Here is a 12,420-nt window from a genome sequence, read left to right on the forward strand (position 1 = left end):
GTTAAAGGAGCTATAGTCAACTTTTTCTTGAAAAATGGATGCTAAAATAAAAATAATGTTTCGAAAATATTTTATAAAAAAATAAGCTTCATATATGTGTTTCTATTCAAAAATGACCACACAAAGCGTAAAATAATGATAAAATAATCATTTTGGCCATTGTCAGACAGACACTTTGTTTACATTCTAGTCTATAGACTAGGATGTAAACAAAGTGTCGGCCCTACAATGAAAAAGTTGACTATAGCTCCTTTAAGTAAAAGTATCAATACTGCAATATACAAGTAAAGGTCTGCTTTTCAAAATGAGTCAAAGTACAAAATTATTGGTATCAAAATGTACTTAAAGTATGAAAAGTATAAAGTACTATACAGAATGTCCCATTTCACACACATTTTCAAATTCACAAAATGTACAAGCATCTTTTGTTTTGAAATAGCAGATCTCCAATCTCACAAGTATTTTGAGCTTGTATATCGGCTAATGTATTTTTTTGTAATAATAATCAAGAGCTAACTTGTAGCTAAAGTTTTCAAATAATTGTTGTGGAGTAAACATATATTTGTGTGTGTTCATCGATACTCATCACAGATGGTTCTGCATAGATTAACATTATGTGTATCCAATCCTTTTGACCTAGATTATATTTACTATATAAATGTATTATTTAATGTTTTTAAATTAAAGTCTTCATTCATGTGTTTACAGCCTTGAAGAATGCTGTGTCAGCCCTACAGAATGACGTGTCAACCCTGAAGACAGGTGAATTCATCTCATGTAAACTTTAATATATGTATAATAAATGTGGGTTCTCTATAATTTCTACAAACTATAGATTATATTTACTATACAAATGTATTATTTAAATTAAAGTAAAAGTTTTAATTCATGTGTTTACAGCCTTGAAGAATGCTGTGTCAGCCCTAGAGAAGGATGTCTCATCCCTGAAGACACAGAACTCAGGTGAATTCATGAAGTTTAAAGAGAATAATGTGTTGTTACGGCCCCAGTCTAGGGGAACTGGGGTGCAACAGGACAACGTGGGGGACCCGAGGCAAAAAGAGATTTGGTGTAGACTGAATAAGCTGTCAAAGTAAAGAGCAAAGTTGGGTCCCGTTTTATTCCATGATGTTTAAAGAGGTTTTGAGGAGGCAGGATAGGAGTAGGCGAGGTAGCCTTCAGCTAGCGTTAGCCATTCTTAATAGTCTCATTATCTTAAAGGGGCCACACCATGCTTCAAAATATACATTATATATAAATATTGGTCCATAATACGGTTTTATACAGGTTTTAGCCTAAACAACCACTCGGATATTTAAATGTCATGTTCTGTCTGTCTCTAATTCCAAGCCATTTCAGATGCAATACCAAGATGCCCTTTGCTGACAATGGGGCGATGGCTTTGGGCTAAAATTGGAACGATACAGAGAAGATTTACATGGTACCACGATTAGAACCTTGTAGAGTCAATCCAATCAAGACAATTTTAGTACCACTTTACCTCATGGTTCCACTTCATATAGTCTCAATAGAGCATCGCAGTTTAAGCCCAGCCCACCCTCACTCCGGTGTCGGAAGCGTTTTCTCCCATGCATTTCATCCATAGACATTTCATAAAGTATTTATTTAAACGTCTTTTAAGCCTCTGACAAAGCCACCCCGGCTGGTGAGGAATCATGACAATAAACACTATTTTTTCCATGCAACGATTAATTAGAAAGCTGAAAAAAGAGCTTGTAATTAAAATACATTTAAATAAATACTTTATGAAATGTCTATGGATGAAATGCATGGGGGAAAACGCTTCCGACACCGGAGTGAGTTTGGGCGGGGCTTAAACTGCGATGCTCTATAAAATATAACCTCCCAAAAAGTACCGCCCCCTTCTCTAGGGGGGCCAATAGGAAATGAGCACCTTTGTGACATAAACAAGGGCCTCTGACATAAACAGTAACATATTAGGTCGAACACCCTTTGGATCGACCACCAAACTCTAACCCAAACCCTAATCCTAACCTCAGTAAAACTAGGTGATTATCTAACTTGCAGACGCTCGCAGGTGATTATCTAACCTGCTGACGTTGTTTGACCCAACGGGAGTTCGACCAATGGGGCAGTCCCCACATAAACAAGGGCCCGATTTCAAAAGAGTACAGTTCAGACCCGCCCATTCAGAAAATCACTGAAATGAAAGGCAAGGCTTAGAGTTAATGAATGGGGTTTTTTGGGGGGCTGGAAGAGACACTGGGAAGACCAAAAAAACAAGAAAGAAATGAAACATGTGAAATTCATGGTGGGGCCCCTTTAATAATCAACTTTCAGAGGAGGGGTGATTAATTGTCTTCCAGATGTACTTCGGATGGATTTTTCTTGAATGTCAGTGTTTCTATCATCAGCTTATTTTCATGAATCTGTCCGCTTGTCTATTTGGTGACCTTTTACTAAGATTTTTTACATTATTCTTCTGCACAGTAATTACCGTTTACCTCTTGACACAAACAACACTGATTATAGTCAGACCTGAATGTTTTTACAACATAAAGCAATGTCTTTAATACAAGTAGATGTCTGGACTATTATTGCTAGTATATCAGTTAGTTTTAATGCTAAGCAGTAGATCATGTTGTGCTTACTGTGCAGTGGGGCTTTGACACAAAGCATTCAGTGAAGACTTTTTTACAGGATATGTCTTAATGTGTCCACAGATCTCACATCTAAAGTGACAACACAGAAGCAATACCTGGAAAACCTTGAGACTAATGTGACAACACAGCAGCGACAAACTGAAGCACAACTGACCACCGTCAACAGAGACCTGGGAAACCTCAAGAGAGATGGTAAGTTAAGAGTGATGCCTTGATACAAATAATGAAACTAGCAGAAAATGCTCCTTGGAGCCAGGCCAGGTAGTGGAAGTCAATCTTAGCCAATAAGGATGAAATATGACAAATTGGACGGGGGTGTCTTGGTCACATGACGATAGAGCAGTGGTTCCCAAACTTTTCAGCTTGTGACCCAAAAAATAAATTAGACATTTGCCTGGGACCCAAACTAGTGAAAAGAGCAGATCTACAAGCTCACAACGTGTTGCTTTGCGCAGCGTTGTGAGCTTGTAGATCGTCTATTTTCACTACTTCTTAAACATGTGTTTTCTAATTTATGGAATTTCTTCAATTTCTTTATTTGATTTATTCAGATAAATACTGAAAAGTTGTGTCGTGTTTTATTCCATGATGTTTTAAGAGGTTTTGAGGAGGCAGGATAGGAGTAGGCTATCCGAGGTGGCGAGGTAGCCTCCAGCTAGCGTTAGCCATTCATAATAGTATCATTATCTTAAAGGGGCCCCACCATGCTTCAAAATATACATTTTATATAAATATTGGTCCATAATACGGTTTTATATGGGCTGCATGGGCTCAGGGGCCCATGCAGGGCCCAACGTGAGCGGGTCAGTCCGACGGCTACGACCCACAATAGTCGGGTCTTGTCTTTGCGTTCTTAACTCTTTTACTGCCACAGAATTGAACAAAAAGCTCAATCCACTGCCAGCTAAATTGAGAATTGTCGCTCATCTTTGAAGGCCTACTGGAGAAATTTGGTTTCGACTATAAAGACAACAATTATATGGCAACGAAGAATAGAATGTCTACTTTGCAACAGAAAAAGATTTCGAGTTTTTATCTTGTTCTGTTCATTAGCTAGAAGCTGCAGAATGTGGCCTAAAAACAGCTCTTTGAGAACATAAAGCTGAGAAAAATGCATTTTTGTGAAGAATACATTTTCAGGCAGAAATCTCTCTTTAGCCTTTTATTGTTGGCTTCAGTAACATCACACCTATGATCAGTGGTTGTTTACAAACAAATTCAAAAAAATAAAAACAAGAAAAAGTGTCTTTTTACACACTTTTAGTGTGTAAGAGAAGTAAGAGCAGTAGTAAGAGCAGTGCAGAACATTGACACAGTGACATGAGCTTCAGCCTGAATCCTGCTTCAGCTTTCAGGGTTCTCTTTATCTCACTGTGACACTACTGTGACACTACATGTCTACAGTACAGAGTGTATATGTGTGTGTGCGTGTGTGCGTGCGTGCGTGCGTGCGTGCGTGTGTGTCATTCAGCCTGCACAGGGCCTGGGGCTCCATTCTGTTTCACTCCAGCCAGGCTCCTCCGGAAGGGCTCCACCGGGTCTGCTGAACTCGTACACGAGCCCATGGTCGATCTGTAAATTATACAAATACATAATTACTATAAAATACATGAAAAATAGTACACCTTCAAGCTCACAACGCGTCACAGCAGAATGCGTGGAGGTTGGGGGCCTACTATTTTCATCAAAAGGCCGTTTTAGAAATGTCAACCCCTGCCTCTCTAACATTCTATGCACTTCCTGCTTACCACACAAATATATATATATATATATATATATATATAGGTCTATATATATATATATATATATATAGTAATTATGTAAAAACAGCATTCATGGTCTGGAGAGGGCACTTTTTACAGATGGATAAAAGGGCAGGGGCTCAAGCCCCCTTTGATGTCTATGTGAGCATGTGCATGGTGCTAAGTCTGATTTACAGAAAAAAGTTTGTTTTTCCACGATGTGGAAATGAAGAAGTAGGCTCATCATCATCGTCGACTCATCATCTAAAATCATAGCCAGGAAAATATCAAATAGTTTATATCTAAACAAATCAATTTACAATTTTGACATTTAGCAAATGACTTACAATAAGTTCATATATAACATAAAATGCAGTTATAGTAAATAGTTACCATGCATTTACTGTCACAGTGAAATTCCCTTTATACCCTGTATACCTATATAAAATGTTACAATGCAACATAGCTCTGTTTACACAAAGCTGTACTCCCTCCAACTGTATATATGTTCCCCATTTTCAACAGTTTTTATTTGTAACACTTGCTTTGGCAATGTAAACGTATGTTTTCTCATGCCAATAAAGCTCCTTTGAATTGAACTGAAAAGCTACATCATCAGCTACTGATGATGATGATGATGATGATGATGATGACGATAAAAAGAAACCTCTCCCTCTCTCTCACACACATCGTACGCACGCACACACAAACTAAGCCAATAAATCCTAAATTCCCATCAAATAATCCTAGTAGGCTGTGCAGTGCACGTACACTACACGCGGTACGTGCACGCGCGTGATAGGAACTCCACGTGTGTCCTGAGTAGCGACAAAAACAAACCAAGCACGTGGATCCTAACTGCTTGGATCAAGTTACTGATCCGGTCCGGATACGGAAACATTTCTTGCATGTATGTGTACGTGTAAATAGCCGGATGCAGTAGGCGGGCTCTAGACCGGATCCCAATGTCGGAGTGGCAACACGTCGCAATGGAAAACCGTTACCCTATCTCACTGATCACTGACCATCCCCCCATCCCAGGCTTCCAGTTCCACACGGATGCTCTGTTATCACACAGTATACAACTATATACAGTATACAACTATACAATACATACATGCACTGGATTGGAAGTCTTACTTTGGACAGTAGAATCGTGGCCTCTGTTCTCCGAGGGGTCTCTACGCGGAAGCCATTCTTCATTGGCCAAATCGCCCAGTTCGTCTGTCTCTTCGCGGCGGTGGCGGCGGTACATGGGTCTCTGCTGCTGCGGCGATGTGAGCCCCCGGGCGGGGGGATCCATCCTACACGGGGGTCGAGCTCCGTCGGGATCGGTTTCCACAATATCACGAGGCTCTTGATCCACTTCTGGACCCCGGTTCTTCGCGACTGGCACCATCTTCAATCTTTTTATCTTCAATACCAACGGCTACAGTGATCTTTTTCTCTTCTTCATCATCATCATCATCATGATCATCATCACGACCACCACCACCATTCGTGGGCGCTGCCTGGTCCTGAGTCACCAACGCGGGTAGGTTTGTAATCCTAATTCTAACAAAGTTTGTTTCTATCCGTGGATCTGCTCTGCTGCTGGCTGCTGCTCCGGCCAGGGGGGGAGGGTCGCACTTCGGCGGAATGATACCAGCAAGTTGAGGCTGAGTTGGCCTAATACATCTCAATATTCTAGTACTGCTAAATACTACTACCTACTACAATTACTATACTACTAATACTATAAAACAACTGATTTCCGACAAAATGATCGCTTTTACCAACGTTTCTCTCTCTCTTTCTCTACTAACAGCCCGATGCATAAAACAATATAGTCCCTCGAGGCTGCTAGCAGCTAGCAGTGGCGTCAGTTCAGAACAAGCTAAGGTATGGCAACATGACTGGTGTCTGGTGAAGACACCAGTCATGTTGCCATACCTTAGCAACAGGCACGATGAAAAGTACATTTTTATTATTTCCCCCTGTCAAGGTATGGCAGCTGCATACCCCTGCCATACCCAATTGACGCCCCTGGCAGCTAGGCTGGTGCAGAGTCGCTCTGGGCAGGCGGAGCCAGGACAGTCTGTTTACTTTTTTTTTTTATGAAAGGTTTCCGGCTGTCCTCAAAATGACACCGACGACCAATTATGCATTCAAAAGTTGCGCAAGGACGTCTTTTATCATAATCCATAAAAAACATCAAACGAACGAACGCCCGTATTGGCCCTACTCGACCTCAAGAATTGGGGCGAACAGGAACGTTCAAAGCAGTATAAGAGTTAAGCGCAGATTGACAGACATAAATTACACCTACAATGATTAATCCACAGAGTCTGTGCATTCGTCTATATTTAATTTTAGACACAAACAAGCCAAAAAGGTGAAGCAGAAGAATCAACCATGACAGTGATTGGCATGACAAGTATTCTTATATTGCCAAAGCATTACATACAGTATGATACAAAATAAAATAATCTCTCCAGTCTCCATCTCTCTCCCTTTCCATATCACTGCTTTAAAGTGACACACACTCTCACTCTCTCTCTCTCTCTCTCACACACACACACACACACACACACACACACACACACACACACACACACACACACACACACACACACACACACACACACACACACACACACACACACCAACAGGGTGCAGTCTCAGCCTTGCGGAGGAGATAATTATATGGATTAAACATAATTTGCAAATGTGTTTGGATTATTTGCATGGTATTGATTGATTGAAGTGATTCATGGATTAATCACAAATATCAAAGGAAATGTAGTGAAATAATGATGAATTGTAATGTTTTCTCCCTGCTTGCTTTCTCTTTTGTTCTCAGTTGGTCCCAAAGTGGCCTTTTCAGCATCCTTGTCAGATGGGGATCATGTGTACCTTGGACCTGCTGCATCCCAAACCATCGTGTTCAAGAATGTCTTCATCAACAACGGCAACGCCTACAACTCTACCACAGGTACTGACAGGGGCGTCACAAGGGGAGGGGGGAGTGGGACTGCTTTACTAGGGCCCAAGGTGGAGGGGCCTTAATTATTTTATACTTTAGCTATTGAAAAATAGCAGATATACAAGCTCACAGCACGGCACTCGGTGCCGCGCTGTGAGCTTGTAGATCTGCTATTTTTGAAAAGTCGTGAAAATGTGTGCAAATCTTTGAATATGTGTATTCCCCAGAAGCAAAATTGGAGTTACAAATTTTGCCCCTGGAACTAAATATTGTGACATGGGAAACATAGTCTTTTCAAAAAACCTTCGAAGGATTTGAAATATTCAAAGACTTTTTTCAAAAATAGCAGATCTACAAGCACCGAGTGCCGCGCTGCAAGCTTGTAGATCTGCTATTGTTCAATAGTTAAAGCACAACACAATGCGTAATAAAGTTCCCCAGTCTAAATGGGTTAAACCCCCTCCCCCTATGAAGAACATTCATGGGGGGCCCGCAGTGAATCCTTGTACCCAGGGCCCAGAATTTGGTGTGACACCCCTGAGAGCCTCAGAGAACTGCTCTTTAATGCTTTCACACCAAGGACCCCCTAGCTGAGAGAGATGAAGCAGGGACCCCCTAGCTGAGAGAGATGAAGCAGGGACCCCCTAGCTGAGAGAGATGAAGCAGGGACCCCCTAGCTGAGAGAGATGGAGCGGGGACCCCCTAGCTGAGAGAGATGAAGCAGGGACCCCCTAGCTGAGAGAAAGATGAAGCAGGGACCCCCTAGCTGAGAGAGATGAAGCAGGGACCCCTTAGCTGAGAGAGTGTTGAAGCAGGGACCCCATAGCTGAGAGAGATGAAGCAGGGACCCCTTAGCTGAGAGAGATGAAGCAGGGACCCCCTAGCTGAGAGAGATGAAGCAGGGACCCCTTAGCTGAGAGAGATGAAGCAGGGACCCCTTAGCTGAGAGAGATGAAGCAGGGACCCCTTAGCTGAGAGGCGGATGAGGCAGGGACCAGGGAATAATTATTAATTTATTTTTGTCAAATTCATAAGACAATTTGATGACGGGTCATTGATCAATAGGAAACTGTCATCAAATTACTGGATTAGGAATAGGATTAAAACGAATTAATCTCCATCAGTTAATGGAGAGAGAAGAGAAAAAATAAAAAAGATGTGACGGCGCCCCCTGTGGGTCTTGTTTCCATGGTGGTCCATTATTATTGCACTCAATTCATCATTCAGACATAGAACAGACAGGCTCTAATGATTCCATGTTGTCTCAGGTTACTTCACTGCTAGCCACAAGGGGGCGTACCTGTTCACCTTCTCCACGCACAGCGGCAGCACTTCTTACCAGTCCGGGGCCATGCTGATGAAGAACGGTGAGGTTCAAGTCAGCACCTGGGAACTGAAGGAAGATCAAGGCACCCTGAGTGGAGCAGTGATTCTGTCTCTCAATGCCACAGACACAGTGAATGTGATCACTAGGGGGGACGGTTATGCAGTATATGACAATGCTGCCCACGTCACTACTTTCAGTGGCGTCCTGCTCTTCCCACTGTAGACGTTCTGTACTGCAGACCAAGGGTTCTCTACCTGTTCAGGACATGAACATCACAGCTCATGTGTGTTTTCAGATGATAAATCATATTAATGTGAATGGTTTTAACATCACAGCTCATGTGTATTTTCAGATGATAAATCATATTAATGTGGGGGTCGTTGACATGTAGAAGAGTGAGAACCACTGGTGTGTGCAGATGAACACAGCAGGAAGTGTAGAAAAGAATGATTTTTGTTTTCCAGGTGCAGATAAAACACCTTCTATCCAACAAGTAGCGAAGCCTTTCTCGCATTTCATTTATAATTACTCTTAAAGGGGTATTTCACTTTAAAACATGTCTGGGGTCATTTTAACGTCAGGCTTTTGTTTTTCACCACAGACAGCTTTTTAAGTTGTTTGATCCAGTTTTTAGATTTAATTTTAATATTGATGACACCCCTTTCCTATAACCTGGTGGTGCCAGCCTCTATCACACACTACCACCACTACCACCAGGGGGTGGTGTTGTGTGGTTTGGTTTATTAACCAGGCTAACCCCTTCCCACATAAACCCATAGTAACTTTAAACTCCATTTTAACCATCCCGGCGACTAATAGTGTCCTAATATTTGTGTTTTTTTTTCTTTTCTTTTTCAATTACCCTACTTTCATATCTATATATTTTTTTTTAATTAAATACATATTCTCTATTTAAATATTGAACTTTAAAACGGTGTGGGCTGAAACACAAAAGCCTGCGTAGACATTAAAATGACCCCAGGAGTGTTTTGAAGTGAAATGTCCTTTTAATTGACCTTACCTATAATATTATGGTCTTGATTTTATTAGTTCATGTATACTGGTTGTTTGGCACTTACATTAAAGTACTTTATTCTGCTGTATTTTCCTTCTAAATAAATCATCCACTGAGCATTCAAGTTGTGTGGCCTCCCTTCAATCAACTATACCATTTAGTTGTTTCGTTTTTTAGCCCAAGGACCCCTTAGCTGAGAGAGAGATGAAACAGGGACCCCTTAGCTGAGAGAGAGATGAAGCAGGGACCCCTTAGCTGAGAGAGAGGTGAAGCAGGGATGATCAAATGTATCAAACATTATAACACCATGACTTAACCCACTTTAACTGTTTGGACACATATCTATTTTATCCAAAAAAAAAAAGAGTTTAAATAATTTGTTTTCCTGTTCTTTTACCCCCTAAACATCACGATTGGATCATATTGTTTAGTATTACAATGCCATTGGCCATAATGTTTGCATATAAATACCCCCCACAGAGGCTGACATTCACATAACTTCAAGATCTCTGGCCGAACAACATCTCACTTTCTCACTGAAGCTGTTCCTCACAAAACATAAGTAAAATGGCTGTTTTTTTGTTTGTTTTTTTTTTGGATGATCATTAGAATGTCTAGAACATGTTCATATATTATTATTGTGAAAAATATCCCCCCAAATGTAAAAACAGAGGATGATTTATGGCTATAACCTTATGTAACAGGGCTCTGCCTGTCTGTATTTGATGAAAGTATCTATGGTGTAGTTCTGATGACAAGGCCACACAAGACTTGCTCTCACCCAGGCTGTCTTTACTTTGGATCTGGTATAACAATATGAAACACACACTGGTGGTCATCCACAGAGCAGCAGCAGCACACAGTACACAAACCTCCAGCATGGAATTCACTTCCTCTCTGGCTGCAATCACACATAAGTGTGAGACGTCTTCTCCGTATCGTCTGAGAATGAGGGGAGGAAGGAGGAAGGTCCAATTAATTTTCTATGTGAGTCAAGTGGTTTCATGTCGTTGCCGTGTCTCTTGCTCAACCGAAGGCTGTCTTTTGGCCAAGAGATTTGCAAGAGACAAAAAACCATGTGACCTTCATTGAGAATGAATTGGACCCACCCTCTCCCCCTCATTCTAAAAAGACACGGACACGATAGCTCTCGCAAATGTTTGGAAGGCGCCTTAGAGGCTAAAGTAGGCCTACAAACGTGATCGTATGGTGAGTAAGTGATTAACAATGTCCTTATATGTATATAAATATATATAAATATATATAAATATATATATATATATATATATATATATATATATTAGGCCTATTCATAGCAAACATACTGTACAGAACATTGCAAAATTGCACAAAGGACTACACAAAATAAAGTAGGCTACAAATACAAAATAGCCCATGGAAGATAATGACATGTAAACAATAATATGTGAATCTCACATTCAACAAAGCCTACCTGGTATAAACATAGATGAGACACCCAGTGGTCATCTGCAGCACAGCAGCTTACAGTACACACATCTGGAACACAGAGAGAAGATGGTGAATATAAAACCTAACATAAATGTATCTATTGTTTACAACAGAGTTGTCATGCTCCTACCATAGAGTATATAAATACATATATATAATATTAGAGTTGTCATGCTCCTACCATAGAGTATATAAATACATATATATAATATTAGAGTTGTCATGCTCCTACCATAGAGTATATAAATACATATATATAATATTAGAGTTGTCGTGCTGCTACCATAGAGTATATTATAGTTGTCATGCTGCTACCATAGAGTATATAAATACATATATATAATATTAGAGTTGTCATGCTCCTACCATAGAGTATATAAATATATAATATTAGAGTTGTCATGCTCCTACCATAGAGTATATAAATATATATATAATATTAGAGTTGTCATGCTCCAACCTGCAGCATGGAACTCACTTCCTCTGCTGAGTCAAACTACGGTGAGCACAAAGGGACACTGCATGCAGCTGCGCTGTTCTTGCACCAGGTGGCGGTAGAACTATACAGTACAATACATTGAAAGGAAAACACATCGATTTAGTAGAAATTAATTAGGGATAATTATTTCTAACTCTGTTACACTTACAAAAACATTTTTTTTAACATTACATTTTCCTCTCCAAAGTACTCCTACAACACCATCTGAAAGTATAAATTAATTCGGGCCTTACAGGGTTAAAGTCTATATTTTAATATTCCATTAAAATCTTTAGTGTTTTGCGAATTATTTGGGGACAGAGAGCAGAGTTCAGAAATATAAGGTAAATTAAAGCTGCAAGCAGCAATGACCGGGCCCTCGCAGCTCTACCCACGTCACAAGGGGCAGCAGCCAATCGGAAGAGGGGGCGGGGCTAGTTAAACCAGTTAAACCAACACTTCCTGTTTGGCGAAGAGAGCACCAATTATGGTTAAGGACTCTCAAATATGGACGACTGATGTCACTGACAGTAGGCTGACGTCATAGTACTGATGTCATAGTAATACTCACAAAAAACCCTGTAACAAAAGTGATAGTTTGAGTGACATATAGCTAATCTGCATAATGACGCCACATATCGCTTGGTGACATCACAGTATCATTATGGCCACATAAATGTCCTGTAAAATGACTTGTCCAATAAAACATGGACGTGTCATTTACCCGTAAATCTATTTGCTTCCGATCCAATTAGTCTGTAAATTAGTTGTCGACTCG

Source organism: Nannobrachium achirus, assembly GCF_963921795.1.
Source record: "Nannobrachium achirus genome assembly, chromosome: 3".
Classification (NCBI taxonomy): domain Eukaryota; kingdom Metazoa; phylum Chordata; class Actinopteri; order Myctophiformes; family Myctophidae; genus Nannobrachium; species Nannobrachium achirus.